The sequence below is a fragment of the Pleurodeles waltl genome, chromosome 4_2 (assembly GCF_031143425.1).
Source record: "Pleurodeles waltl isolate 20211129_DDA chromosome 4_2, aPleWal1.hap1.20221129, whole genome shotgun sequence".
Classification (NCBI taxonomy): Eukaryota; Metazoa; Chordata; class Amphibia; order Caudata; family Salamandridae; genus Pleurodeles; species Pleurodeles waltl.
In genome coordinates, this window is record NC_090443.1 from 451,384,797 (window position 1) to 451,400,119 (window position 15,323).

Consider the following 15,323-nt stretch of genomic DNA (forward strand, 5'->3'; position numbering starts at 1 on the left):
CAGTGCATGTGCCAGTCGCTCATACAAATTTAGTCAGGTGCCACTAAGTAATTTGTTGGTTTAGACATGCCTTCACTCAGGAGTATATGTCTGCACCAATATGTGTTTAGCTTGCAACATGCACCATAATAAATGCGTTTTGCTAATTTGTTTGTCTATTGTTTGAGACTAACAATGCCAGCTTGAGTAGGCAAGGCAAGTATAATAAATCATGAGTGCGCTTTAGCATTTTCATCCTTTGCAGGAATCAATGCTCATCAAGGTTGATGGATCTTTGGACTCTGTTACAGGTAGTGGTAGTACCACTAACACAACTCATTACAAACACCATTAAGTGACACACCATGACCAATGTGGCAATAAAAGGAAAACTCCATTCTGAAATAAAGTTAATTGATTTATTACAGACTCAAGTTCAATCTCATGTAGATAATTCATAAGACAGGGCTATAAAGATATATAATCACCAAAGGGTGCCCAAGGAGACAAAATATATGCAGGTGGACAAACACTAACGTAACTAAGCATTCAAGAAAGATAATACATATCATCAATGGAAATATTTGAGATACAGAAATCACGCATTGATCAGGATTAGCAATCATCAGTCAATTCCATTTAGCAGAATCATAATTTAGCTGGGCAGAAGGGAAGCCATATGGTTGGCCAATCGGGGAAAGACATGTGTGGGACAGAAGACATGCAGGCAAATTAAAAAAAATAATACAAGAGCAAAAAGAATTTTGGAAAAAAGATAATCTCGGACTGCAAACTCCTACCTACCTAAGGTGGTCAAAAGATAGGTAAAAAAGAGAAAGCATTAGTTAGCGTGTCAGAAGCTTGATCAAGAGTCTTCTGCAAGTGTTAAAGAGGAAATCTCTAAGTCTCAGCAGGGAATCTCAAAGGGGCAAAGGCAGAGAGGAATATACCTCTCCAAGGGGCACAGGTTGGGGGGTACTTCATCAGCAAAGCATCTGGGGCCAGATGGTCAAAGCTATTTAATGACTGCAAATGGCAAAATTTGCCATTTACAAACCCTATTTTGTGAGTGATAACCTGTTACAGACTAGCAAAATAGGGTTTGCGACTCGCTAGTAGGAAGCATCCTGCCAAGGGCATCCCTTCTCAATAGTGAGTGGGAGGGGGATGTTTGATTGTTTTGCGACTGGGAATGCGGTCACAAAACAAACAGTTATTTCCTACTTCAAGTAGGTGGTAACCCATTCGCAAACGTGAAGTGGTCCACAAGGGACCCATTCCCCTTTGTGAATGGGGGTGCCAAAAAAAATTCTGAGAACGCACCCCTCTGACAAACTGAAAAGGAAACATTTCATTTTTTTTAAATAATGCATCCCATTATTTTTTGTCTGGAAAACATGCTTCATTTAAAAAAAAATGATTTTTTTTAAAAGCACCCACAGATATGGTAGTCTGCTGACCCAGCAGGCCATCATTCCTGTGAGTGCTGGCCACTTCCAATAGGTCACAAAATGCGACCTGCCTTATAAACATTAATGAGGCAGGTCGCTTGTGACTCATTTGCGAATGGCAAACAGTTTTGATGACCATGGCGACTCGTAATTTGTGGCCGTACATCTGGACCTTGATCACAGGACAACTGGAAATCTTACAGCATCTGACCAAAGTCCAACTGGTCATCTATATGTCAAAGTTCATATAGCATTCTGATTCATCAAAGGTGACAGTCCATTTTACATTGAAGAAGCATCATCCAATAGAAATCTATCACAGGACTCCAACTGCAACATCAATGAATCTTCCCAGGTCTATCATGGGAAAATCTTCCATCCATGTGGATGCATGCATTAGTGAAACAATAGCAGTCCATGTACCATATTCAAGGACGTTGTTGCACTGTTCCCTAAGTCTAAAACTATAGGAGACTTATTACCAAAGCTTGTCTTCTCATGGGAAGGAAGTCTGAAAGATAGCTCATGTTAAGGAATGTATTGGAATTTTGTGCACAGTCATGAAATACAAGCTTAACAGGCCTCACTTAGGCTAACGCAAGTGAATTACCTCAAACCATTTAATTAATATGTTTTAATAAACACATCTTACTATACAACGTATGGATCAACATTAATAATACTTCACTAATATATGTGTTACAATCACCTTAAACAGGCAAAAGACTCTGTTAATGTATTTCAATAAATATGATGGGAAACTACATTTCTTCCACTTTTGCATGCATATTTAAATCATTAGTCATTATAAATTCAACATCATTTCGGTACATCCTATTGGTCTTGAGTCTAAATTACATCATAGTATGAGTTTACTCCCTTCAACATTTGATTTAATTTTAATACCACCTATGTTGAACTTTACAGTGAAAACAGATGCAGATTAATAATGACGTGTTAGTGCAGCTTCTACAGTCAAACTATTAGTACTTTCATTATCATAAGGCATAAATTGTCACATAGTAATGACGTTTGTGACATGAGGGACACCACTCAAATTTATGCTACATCAATTTCCCTTTGATGGCGAAGCAAGCCATCACGAAATATTTTAACTCTCATTTACAATGAGACAGCTCAAAATGTCAGAGGCTTTTTCAGGTAAGGTCTTCTGAAGTCCTCCAACTGTTGGATGTTGCTATAATACAAGCTTCTCTTAGTCTCCATTTCAATCTCATCTTTTCTCTGTCTACTTTTGGCTCTTTTCTTTTTCAGCTTTTTGTATAGTTTTTAAAAAACCAAGTGCAAATAGGACACACATAAGCGTAATCTATAGGGATCTCAAAAACGTTTACCACAATCGCTTCATAGATTTCCAAACTACCTTCCAATGGCTGATAAACCACTACCTACTGCTTTCCATGCACCTGTTGCTGTTAATCATTTCAGGTTCTGTTTCAAGGCAGTCATGTTTGCAATGTACTTTCTTATCTCCTTAATATTATCAAGTATATAGGTGCAACATTGTTCTTCATGTAACATTTTGCAAACTTTGCTTACTTCTACGAGGAGGTTATATAACACAAAGCGGTTTTGCAAAACCATTGATCTCACAATAACCATTTCTGTGTCTACTAACAGTATGGCATCTGCAGATAATTTATATACTATTGTTGACAGATTTCTAATCTTGAGTTCATTCAAGATAACACCTACAGATGGAATTATGACACCACAAAGGTCTCCTACAATCTCTGAAGCACTAACTCCTCTTTTGACTCTGGAGTTTGAATTCTCACTCCATACTGGATTAATAAAATGGTCTACACGATAACTCTGTAGAAAAAATACTCCTAGGTAACATTACCATACCAGCCTTTCAGCAACTTGTAATAGGCTTTTTTCAATATATGAATGGCGAGGTCTTGGCCTTTTAACATAAAAGTCGAAACACTCTTAAACAAAAATACATGTCTCCATTCACTAGTTCCTATTAAATGTGTGTCAGTCTTTGATCTAGATCAATGTATACATAACTTCCCTACACATTGCAAATCTATGGTCAGGAATCCTCCAGCTACTGAGTGTGTTGCATCCTTTTCTCAATTTTGTAAAAGTACTTCCTTTTCTATCTTTGCTTTCATTGGTCTTCTTCACTCCTCAATTTGTCGAATTAGTTCCCTTTCTACTAGGCTAAGAATGCAGGTCGAATTATTCCTATGTGCATGTATTGTACCAAATGTCAATGGAGGCTCAAAGAATCCTCCTACAGTGTCAATGTTCTTTGTTTTTTAAATGTTGCTCACACGTTTCATGATGGGGACAATTGAAAACACCAAGTCATAATTAGAATGGAAGTATTCATAATACTCCTGCTGATAAAACAGAGTTAGTAGCAAACTACCAGACATTCCATAGGTTAGGGGCAAACTATGATATGTTATTCCCTAATATACTGATGAAGGCAATTGTGTAAAAACATAGCACCCTCTCTCTAGCCTCCATGGTGTCAACATATTCATGCAGAAGTTTATAATACACATTTCCTAATAACTCACATCTAGAACCATCAAGGTGTAAATATTTCTCATCAATGTACAGTGGATTCTGATCTGCAATGGGATTTGCTAAATTCGGACAATTGTCGTTAAAATCTTTTCTCAATCATTTGCTATGGGTAAACTCAAACCAGTGAGCATTAATATAATCATGATAACTGTCACTACTGCTAAAACTATGTGTATGTATTTACATTTACTATATCTATTTTGATTCAACTCTATAAGTTCCCTAATTCCAGACCAAAAGTCCAAATTTAAAAACAAAAATCAAACATCAAAAATGCAACACAGCTTCAAAATATCACTGTCTCTTTTCAGTCCTTTTTATTTGTAAGCAAAGCAAAAATCAACAATAGTCTATTTTTAAAAGTGCAAATTATTCTCAAAAAAGTTCCCTGATCTTCTCTAAACTACATCAAGACTGTTCTCTACTTGAAAATGTTCAAAAAGCATCTACTAAAAGTTCAAATATCTCTAATAAAGGCACAATTCATAATCACTAATAATCACTTCCAAAATGTAATGCTTTTGTTCACCAGTGGCAATGAGATTTCAAAGTTTAACTCCAATGCAATTTCAATCTCAAGAATGATGAACTGGATTTGAATTTTATGAACAAAATGTGACATAATCCTGCTCCCAGTCATTTGCAGCAAAATATGCCCATTCAGGTGCTTTCGTTTGGCACTCTTTTTCTATTTGACCTCTTGTTCATTCAGCCCTCAGCATCACTGTCAATTTGAGCCTTCAGTTTCTTCAGCAATAGTCGGAGGTACTTGTACAGCTGGCACCATTTGCTCTTTTGGCCAATTGTGTTCCAATACAGCTCAATTACTTACAGCAACTTGTTCTTTGTCAGCATCTGAGCTTGCATGAGTCAACTGTTTCTGTCTCAACCCTTATGTGCCATTCACTGTTGTTGCCTCGTTAAAAACCCCATCAGACATTGCTGTAGCAGCCACCTGTCCAGTCCCAACACCTTGACTAGCCTGATCTTTCTCACTCACTTCAATTGACCCTTCTGGAATAGGTGCTAATTCTTCTAGGGCACCTGGAACCTTGCAAACCCAGTTTGGGAGATCTACAGACTTCACAGCTGCAGTAGTTACCAAAACCATCTCACGGGACCTTACTAATGCAGTTCCAAACACGTTTTCCTTAAGGGCGTATTGATCATGACCCAGTCGCCTTGACTCAGGTCATGACACAGTTCCTGCTATGACTAGGTTGCAGCTTCTCCAACCTGGTGAGACAAAGAACAAACCCTGTCAGCTAGTTCTGTGCAACAATGCTGCACCAAGTCATCCCTAAATTCACCAAGTGGCAGTTCCTCCGCTATGGCGGAGGAGCGTCGCCCCCACCAGCAGCAATTGCTGAAAATCCTTTAACAATGAAAGCATAATAAACAGAGTTTATTATCCTTTTGTTGTTAAATGGGTGGAGCCTTGGGGGGTGACGAGCACTGAGGGGAGTGCACAGTGCACTCCCCTCAGTACGCATGTATGTTTGGCCAGCCGTCTCAGGCTGGCCAAACACACCTGCTCACTGTGCTCTCTCCAGCCTGGCACTGTGTTGCTGAGATGGAGAGAGCAGACACAGGCTCCCAGTCTGATTGGAGCGCACAGCAGCCAGGGTGCTCCCAGCCCCTCCTAATGCTGCTCTTAGCAGCATCATGATTGGCCTGCAGGGTAGGCTGGAAACCTGTGCCTGCCTGTTGCTGAGGAGACAGCAGAGCAGCGGCTCGGCATGCAGGTACGTTTAAAAAAAATGTATTTCATTAATATTCCCCCCTGCGCACCGCCCTGACCCCTGTAACACCCGCGACCGTGTTCAGAAGCGCGTTTGCAGGCACTGCTGGCAATCTCATTATCCTTCTCATGATAATTTCATGAGAGGCCAAAACAGTCTTTCTGTCATGTGTACTGTGCATACTCAGCAAAACAAGAGGCAATATATATGGTCATTTCAGAGTTGTGGATGCACATACCTTCGCCAATCTGGGTTTCAAGGTTCATTAATCTGTTCTACAAGTCCTGAAGCCTCAGGTCTGTAGCTGCAATGCAATCTTTGCTCACCTTGTAATGCCACACACAACATTTGTAGGACCTCACTGTTGAAATGAGTTCCTCAATCAGATTCTGGAGAAGTCGGAAAGCTAAAAAGAGGTAACATCTCTCTAAGTAACAGCTTTGCTACTGTGAGACTATCATTTGTCCTAGGTTGGTAGGCTTCGACCCAATGTGAAACAGTGCATAAAATGACTATGAAGTATCTCAGTCCATTTCACACTTGTACCTCGAAAAAATCTAGATGCATTCTTTTGGATGGTCCTCCTGATCTACCAGTGTGACTCAGTGTAACACTTGCTCATTTTCCTACATTCATCTGTTGACATTTGACCAATCTGTGGCATGTGGGTTCTGCAATCTCTTTGAATCTAGAGTTAAACCATGTTTGTCTGAATGTTCTGATCATTGCATCTCTACCTATGTGTGCCTGTCTCTTCCATCGCTTGAAACCCAAACATCATCTTTATTTCTCTTAACACATCCTGCTCTGACACAACTTTGCTGCTCTTCTTCTGTCACTTTTTCCTACAAACTCATAACTTCCTCCCATGTATCAATAGCATTTAACAGGAAATTTTGACTCCTCTCAGCTTGTTATCACTGACCCACTCTCCAGTGAAGGAGAAATAAATAAGGGCACAGTATCTGGCAACTTCGTCCGCATAAGTATGTCCTAAGGTTACATAATCAGCAGATTTTCTGTGAGCCATGCATTTTACAATGGCAATTTTTGTAATGCAAAAGATTGTAAATCTTGTCATCGTTTTAGGTAGGGGATTAAGAGGAGGTCTCTGGAACAACAACTGTCTGAAATCATGAACAACACCAAAAACATACTATCAGTAAAACTTGTCACTTTAAGGTGTTCAGAAACACACCATGCTCTGGTAGTAGTGAACAATTCAGCTACTTGGGCACAAATGGCTCCTTGAAGCCAGGAGGCTTCTATTTCTTTCTTCTGAGACTCTGCAAATTGCATAACCTGCTCTCAGAGTACCATCTTTATACCTTAAACAAGAGCCATCAACAAACATGAAATAGTCATTTCCATCAAAGGAAAGGGGACATCTTTAATGTCAAGTCTTTCTTTCGTGCACAATCCAGTCACATTGGGACAGTCATGTTCATCTCATCCTCGCGATCACTTGCATTTTCAACAGGATTCGATAAAAGCATGGCAGGGTTCAAAATAGTACATCGTTTGAAAGTCACAGTTGGAAAAGAAAGCATAACTTGCTCGTATGGAGTCAACAATGCACTTGTTTATTACTGGGTCTTTGTATGGTTCAACAAAATTTCCACGGACTGTGGAATAAAAACATTCAGGGCGTGGTCCGTAACAATACCTTTGCACTGGTCAATGCTGACACTCAGAGAAGCAATGGCCTTTAAACCACCAGGCAACACTGATGCTACAGGATCAAGTGCAGCAGAAAAATAACTAACAGGCTAGTTTGCATTTCTTTGCAGCTGTGTCACAACTGAGAGGATACATCCATCACTTTTACCACAAAACCAAGAAAAAACATTTGTTATGTTGAGGCATTTCCAGAGCTGGGGCTGGGCATAGGCTTTCTCACAACTCTTTAAAAGCATGTATGCAGCTGTCATCACTGACATCAGTAGCCAACCGTTCCCAGGAATATTCAGACCTCTTTCTGTGTGGCAGGGGGATTAATTTTCATGACTGTTGAGATCTTCTCTTGTGACACCTTCCTCACACCTTTCTCAATGTGGTGACCTAAATACAGAACTTCTTTTGTGCAGTACTGCAATTTTGCTGGGGAAACTTAATTGCCATTTTCTCCTAAATAATTCAAGAGAGCAATTGTATCTCTCCTGCATGCTTCTCAGTTGTTTTACACAACTACAAGATCACCTGTATACTGGAATATAATGGAGAAATAGGGTTAAAGGAACTCCGGATTCTTTTTCAAGATCTGATTGAAAATGGATGGTGACTCAGTATACACTTGAGGAACTCGGCTCCATGCTAAAACACGACTGCTGAATTGGACCATGGAGAGGAATTGGCTTTCCTCGTGCAATGGTATGGAGAAAATTGCTTGGCAAAGGTCAATAACAATAAACTATTCTGCTTCATGGAAAGTTGAATACAAATACAGCAGGATTCTGAACCATGGGACAACATGGAACAACAATCTCATTCACTGTTCTCAGGTCTTGAACTATGTGATACTTTCCATTGGGTTCCACACTTCTAGAATGAGTGAGTTACATGGACTTCTCAAAATCTCTTTCAGAATACCTTTTTCAATCAAACAGTTAATCAAAGGGGTAACTCCAGCAATTGTCTTTGTTGACATACTATACAGAGTGTTTTTTTAACACACTGGTCTTGGCTTCAGTGTTATTTTAATAGGCTCAACTCCTTTAATGAGTCCTATTTCTTTTCCTGAAAAATCCCAAACCTCAGGTGTCACTGTTTAATTTAAATCTCCTGAAAATTCATTACATGTCAGCATTGGGTACAATGTGACCGTTGGGTCCTGCTCTACAATGTTATAGGGTACACCTTCCTCATTTGTCTGAGCTGCTATTCCTCTGGATGTGAAGCTAATAGAACAGTTTAGTTTACGCAGTTTGTCAAATCCTAGAAAGCTTACAGGACTTGGATCACACACCACAAATTTATGCCCATCTTCATGTAAACCTATTTTTACAGGGACATACCCTGTTACAGGGTTGGTCAATTGTTTATTTTCAACTCCTACAACTGGGATTCTTTTTCCTGAAAGAGGCACATTTGTCACATCTGCTTTTCTGACAGTAGATTATGTAGCTCCTGTATCAACCAAGAATGACACATCATGACCCATAACATTGGCATTTACATAGGGATCACATTGATCTACTTCTAAGGATGCACCTGGCATGCAATCCTCATAATTGGAGCTATCAGTTTGAAGAATTTCTGCAAATTCCTCGTCACTCGGGTCCACTAGGGGAAAATGTGATGCTATCCGATTCACATTTGCATTTGCAATTTGATTCTTGTTTTGTTGGGGAACAATCACTTGTTTGTGAGTCATTGGGGCTTGCAGTCCTGACATCTGCTGTTCCAAGGAAATATTTACATTTTTCACCCAGGTCCTTAATCTCCTTGAACTTGAACCTGGATATTGCCTTGCATCTGAGCAACTCCAACATTCTGCACTTGAATATTCACATTATTATATGTACAGTCCCGTCGCCAATCACCAAAATTACTGAACTGAACTAAAGCCTGAACATCAAGAACTCCTCCAATGTAATCTACCTGGAGACCATGTCCTCTAGCTCAAGGCTGAACAACATTCACCACGTGCGGTGGTATTCCTTGCATTCCGCTAGTGTTCACCATCATCTGCGGGTTCTGATTTGCTCTCTGACAGTTTTCAATTGCATGACCATTACATTCAATTTCTTCTGCTTCAATTCCAATACATCACTGCAATACTTTATGTAACATAGGATTTTATCAACCATTTTTTTCTGCCAACAAATCAGGTGCTTCTGAATCATTTCACATATCTCTGGCTTTAATATTTGCACAAATCTGAACATAAAATGACCCATATCTTTAGCTTCTTTACTCTCTGTACCACTTTGTTGTTTGAAAACCTGCAATAATCTTTCATAATAAGCTTGAATCAACTCTTTTGATTTGGGGCTGTTCTGTCAATTTTGTTGCCAATCAATATCTTTTGGAGATACTTTACTTTTCAGGAATTCAATCAACTTGTAATGCTTTTTCATTACCTCTTCAGATGGTGCACCTGCTATTGAATTTCTTCGAGGTTCACTATCAAGCCAATCAACATTCATTTTACATTCAGTCAACAAATCTGTCAGAAGCACAAAGCCAAACAACATCCATGCATCTTCCCACAGGCATTTTGAAAGTTTCACAAATCTCTCTGCCTGCTTGTACCATTCCACAGGCTTTTCTCTCAATCTCGGGTAACCATTTGTGAATGAGAATATATCACTTCTACTCCAGGGTATATGGACATAACCTCTACCTGGTACTTATCTCATGGGCATCATTTTCACATTGTCTTTGGCATGGTTTGCTCCTGCTGGAGGCACATTTGGGTTTGCTTTTTTCTGATCTTATTTCTTCGTCCATCTACCTTCCCACTTATCTAAGGCTCCCCATGTCTGAATGTATGTGATCAATTTCTTAATATGCAATTTCATTCTGGGAGATCTCATGTTAACCATTTCTTTTGTGCTGACCTCTAATCTGTAACTCCTGTTTAAAGGCTTTTATTTTTCTAATTCCACATCATATTTCCCAGCCACTTCAGCTCATTTCTCATAAGCCTGTCCTGCACCTTGTTTGAAACTTTTGCACATAAACCATAGTTTATCTTCTGTGTAAGTTTCGACTTTGTCTGAATGTAAAGTTCATAAAATCATCTCAATTAATTCCAATTTCAATCTGGGCACATTCACTAATCTATCTCTCTCTGATGTGTCTTCTGTTCTTGTATTACAATTCGTCACACCTGTTGCACCTTGAGGACTCAAATTGCTTAACCAATCTGTCAATTGTTGTACAATAAAATCATGTTATTATTTCTCTGCTGTACTTCTGCTCTTACTTTCCTATATTCTGTTGATTTGGGACATTGCGGAGTGCTACAGTGTACATTTGGAATTTGATCAGGTCTGGGCATGAAACAATGTGGGGGTTCCGTGAGGAAACCTTGCATCGGGAATACGTCCTGCTAGATTTAACATTGGGTTTGGTTCTGTAATTCGAGTAGGGTTTAAAGGTTGAAAGAGAAAAGCTGTTCTCTCCATCTCTGAATTGTTTGAGAATACTGATCTCTGCATTCCAATTGGTGATATCCCAGCAGATGTAAGTAGTGTGTCAGAAACAGTCGGGACATTTATTGAATGGGCTTTACTTACAGACGTACCTGAAGCAAGGGAACAACCGGACCTATATTTATAGGAACTGTTAAAGCATTGCGACCTATAAGAGTTGTCTGATTCTGGTAAACTGACATTCCTACCCTTTGTCTGTTAATACAGTACTGAACATTTGTCATGTTTGACTCGGTGCAACATTTGGCATTGACTGAACTGGACAAAACATTGGCACAGATTGATGCAGAATACAGTTTTGTGCAGGTGTTTTCACATTAGCTGACTGCACGGTTTGACTCACATTGAGGTCTAGCAAGACTTGTGGATATACAACAGCGACTTGTGTCACTAGATTTTCAGGTGTACCTGGTACTATCTGATTCTGGGTATGTGCAACAGGTTCAGTTGGCATACTTGGGGGTACATTTTGTGCTGCTTCACTTCTCGCTCCTACCTCAACTGGGTGATATGGAGGCGGATGAGTCATCAGAATCTGATTTATAAACTCATCATCTGAGTTACTATCATATGTTACTGTCTTTTTATTCTCAGTTTCTTGTGTCTGTTCTGCCTTTTCTGTCTTCTTTTGAAAAAGCTGGAAACATTCTGACTCCATCAAGTATGTCTGATCTTCATACTTTCTGCCCTGCATCCCAACTAGCTTCTGCTAGTGTCTTAATTGCTTTCTGAATTCTGTTCTCACATTTATTTGCTGTTCTTTCTTGTGCTATGAGCTCCCAAATGCTAAGGGCTTAAAATTGTGCGGGTCTTGGAGGCAGTTTTATCTCATACAATACTCACCTCACATGGTCTACAGTTCTCAAATTAAGGCCCTCATTACAACCCTGGCGGTAAATGCCCCTGTGCTGACGGCCGCCAACATACCGTGACCGCGGAGGTATACTGTTACGGGTATTATGACACACACAGAGAAATCACCACTATACAGACACCCACACAAGTCCGCCAGCCCAAAGCTCAGTGATAAACTGGCGGTACCAACAGAAATACACCCACAACATCATGACCCACGAATCACAGCGGTGGTCATTCAACCGCGATAAACCACTGGCGGTACACACCGTCGCACTCAAATTACACACACACTAACAAAACTACACCATATTGGCACACATACACACACCACACCCACACACCCAATACAATATAAAACACACAACCACAATATCCACAACCCCTTACAATGAAAAAAGATATTGCCAACTGAGAGAGGGACAAGCCAGGAGCACCCACTGAATCTGAGCAACATAACACCATGACCTATACAACATCCACACACCGCACAACACGCACCCCAACACATTACCCCCCATACACCCTCATACATAACACTCACACTACACCCATGGCACCACAAAGACACCCCAGGTTCTCAGAGGAGGAGCTAAGAGTCATAGTGGAGGAAATCATCTGTAGAGCAACAGCTATTCGGATCACAGGTACAGCAGACGTCCATTGCTAAGAAGATGGAGCTATGGCGGAGAGTCGTGGACAGGGTCAAGGCCGTGGGACAGTACCCCAGAACAAGGGATGACATCAGGAAGAGGTGGAACGACCTATGGGGGAAGGTGCGTTCAGTGGTAGCAAGACACCAGGTAGCCGTACAGAGGACTGGCGGTGGACCCCCACCTCCTCCCCCACAACTGACAGCATGGGAGGAGCAAGTCTTGGCAATCATGCATCCTGCAGGAGGACTGGATCAAATCTTTACTGCTATATGCCCCACCCTACCTGCATGCCATCACAAACTCCTAACCCTACCCTCAACCCCATCACTCCACCACCTCACATATACCCCACTATCACAACCTACCAATCCCAATACCAAGCTGTGCATGCAACACCAATGCATGGACACCCATCACATACCTCCATGGACACCCATCACCAAAGCATGCACACTAGTGACAATCACTTAGCCAAACCAATATCATCTCACACAACCCAAAGGTGCCTTGCTAATAACAACCTTAGAGGGAAACATATCCATGCACAAGATGGCACAGGCAGATACAATAACACTGCATTTAAAACTCCACAGTACCCCCACTCAACGTCAGGAGGTACCACCAACATCCAGTCCCCCCGCCCCAGAAGAGACCCACAGTGATGACAGCAGCTCTGCACGCCTGGATCACGATGACCAACCTGGCACATCAGGGACCTCTGGACAGTCGGTTACCCTGCCACAGTCCCAACCCACCACAGAGCTCAACTTCGCATTGGTTATCATTGGGCCCTATGGGTTCCAGGAGGCAATGGCGATGTACGCCGGTGGTGACGGTACGCACCGCCGCGGACGTGAGCGCCATTTTCTATCTGTTCACTCACTTGCTACCTGACCTTCAACAGCAGAGGACCTCCACTGCAAGTGCTGCTGTGACCTGTGTCTAGAAGCAACAATGGCTCAAGTGTCTCGGGAAAGGGCCCCTGCCTTTACTTCGGAGCAGTTGGAGAGACTGGTGGATGGGGTCCTGCCCCAGTACACTTTACTCTATGGTCCTCAAGACAAACAGGTGAGTACACTGTGAGCATGATGCGTGGGCCATGAATATATGGATTGTTCTGTGTGCAAGCCTCGTATGGGGGGGGTCTGAGTGGTCCTGGGCAGAGTGCTGCATGTTGATCAATGTCTGTGTGTAAGGGGACAGGAGGGACATTGTGGGCCATGAGTGTAACAGTCCAGACGGTATGACTAATCCCTTTTTTCTATGCATATTTTCCTGCAAGTCAGTGCCCATCAGAGAAAGGGTATTTGGCGTGCCATCGCCAAGGAGGTGCGAACCCTGGGGGTCTTTGACAGGCGGAGCACCCACTGCCGCAAACAGTGGGAGGACCTGTGCCGCTGGGCTTGGAAGAGAGTGGAGGCCCAGCTGGGGCTGGCCTCCCAACAAGGAACGGGTGCCCATCGTACCATGACGCCCCTGATGTTCCGCATCCTGACGGTGGCATATCCGGAGGTGGATGGGCGCTTGAAGGCATCACAGCAGCCACAAGGGGGTGAGTACAGATTCAGAATCATGACTTTGAGCGCGTTAAGGTTTTAGGTGGAGGGTGCGGGCTGTGGGTGCCCATAGGCCAGGGCAAACTGGCAGAGTAGGACCCTTGTTGGGCAGGCTCTGAAGCACTCCAACCCCAATAGTGTTAGTGGGCATCTCCTACTGGGCAGGGTTCTGTTGGTTTCAGGTGTGCAGCTAATGGCGTTGGGCAATGTACTCTATGGGCTTGTGACTAGCTTTGTAACTGGTAGTGCATGGCCTAGTACATAGGGCTGATCCCTGTGTGTTGTGTGCGCCAATGGTAGTGTTGTTACTGGCATTGACCAAGTGTATCCTCTGTCTCTCTCTCCCCTTCTTGTTTTGTCACCCTGTCCTTGTGTGCTTTAGCATCATCTGGTGGAGGAGCAGAGGCACCGGCGACAGAATGAGCTGCATCTCACATGGGCCTGGAGGCTGAATCCACCGACGGTGAGGGCACCAGTGGGACAAAGGGCGAGTACCACGACGGATACAGGTGGGGACAGTACCAACAGTGACTCCTCCTCCAGTTGAAGCTCCCTGGCGGTGGCGGACACCTCTGTGCCCACCCCAACAACAGGTATAGCTGCCACCCCCTTACCAGCACCGCCTTCCAGCAGTTCCTCAGCGTGTTTCCCGTGCCCGCTCACCCACGAGGGTGGGCATCTCCTTCGCCCCAGGCACCACAGGCCTTGCCCCAGTCAGCCCTGCTGCCCTCAGTGTGGAGGCTATTAACCTCCTGAGATCCCTCACTGTTGGGCAGTCAACCATACTGAATGCCATCCAGGGTGCCAAAAGGAATTTGCAACAAACAAATGCATACCTGGAAGGCATTCACTCTGGCGTGGCAGCCCAACAGAGAACATTTCAGGCTCTAGCCTCCGAACTGATGGCAGCCTTTGTCCCTGTCTCCAGCCTCCCCCCTCCAACTTCCTCTACCCAGTCCCAACCCCCTCAACCCCAACCTATTCCAAGTACACCTTCAGACCAGCAATCACCCAAAACAGCACACAGAAGTGGCTCAGGCAAACACAAGCACCACACTTCATCTCACAGGCACTCACACAAGCACCATCCCCATGCAGACACACCAACATCCACTGCCTCCACTGTGTCCCCCTCCACCTCCTCGTTCACCTCCCTCCCAGTAGCGTCTCCACTCACACCTGCATGCACTACATCCTCATCCACTACATCCATCACTAGCACACCTATTACTACATGCCCCTCACTGGAAGTCACCACCCCCACATCCATGCACACGTCCCTTGTGTCCTCTCCCACTGTGTCTGTGACCCCTCCTCCCAAAGTACACAAATGCAAGCACACACCCACCCAACAGCC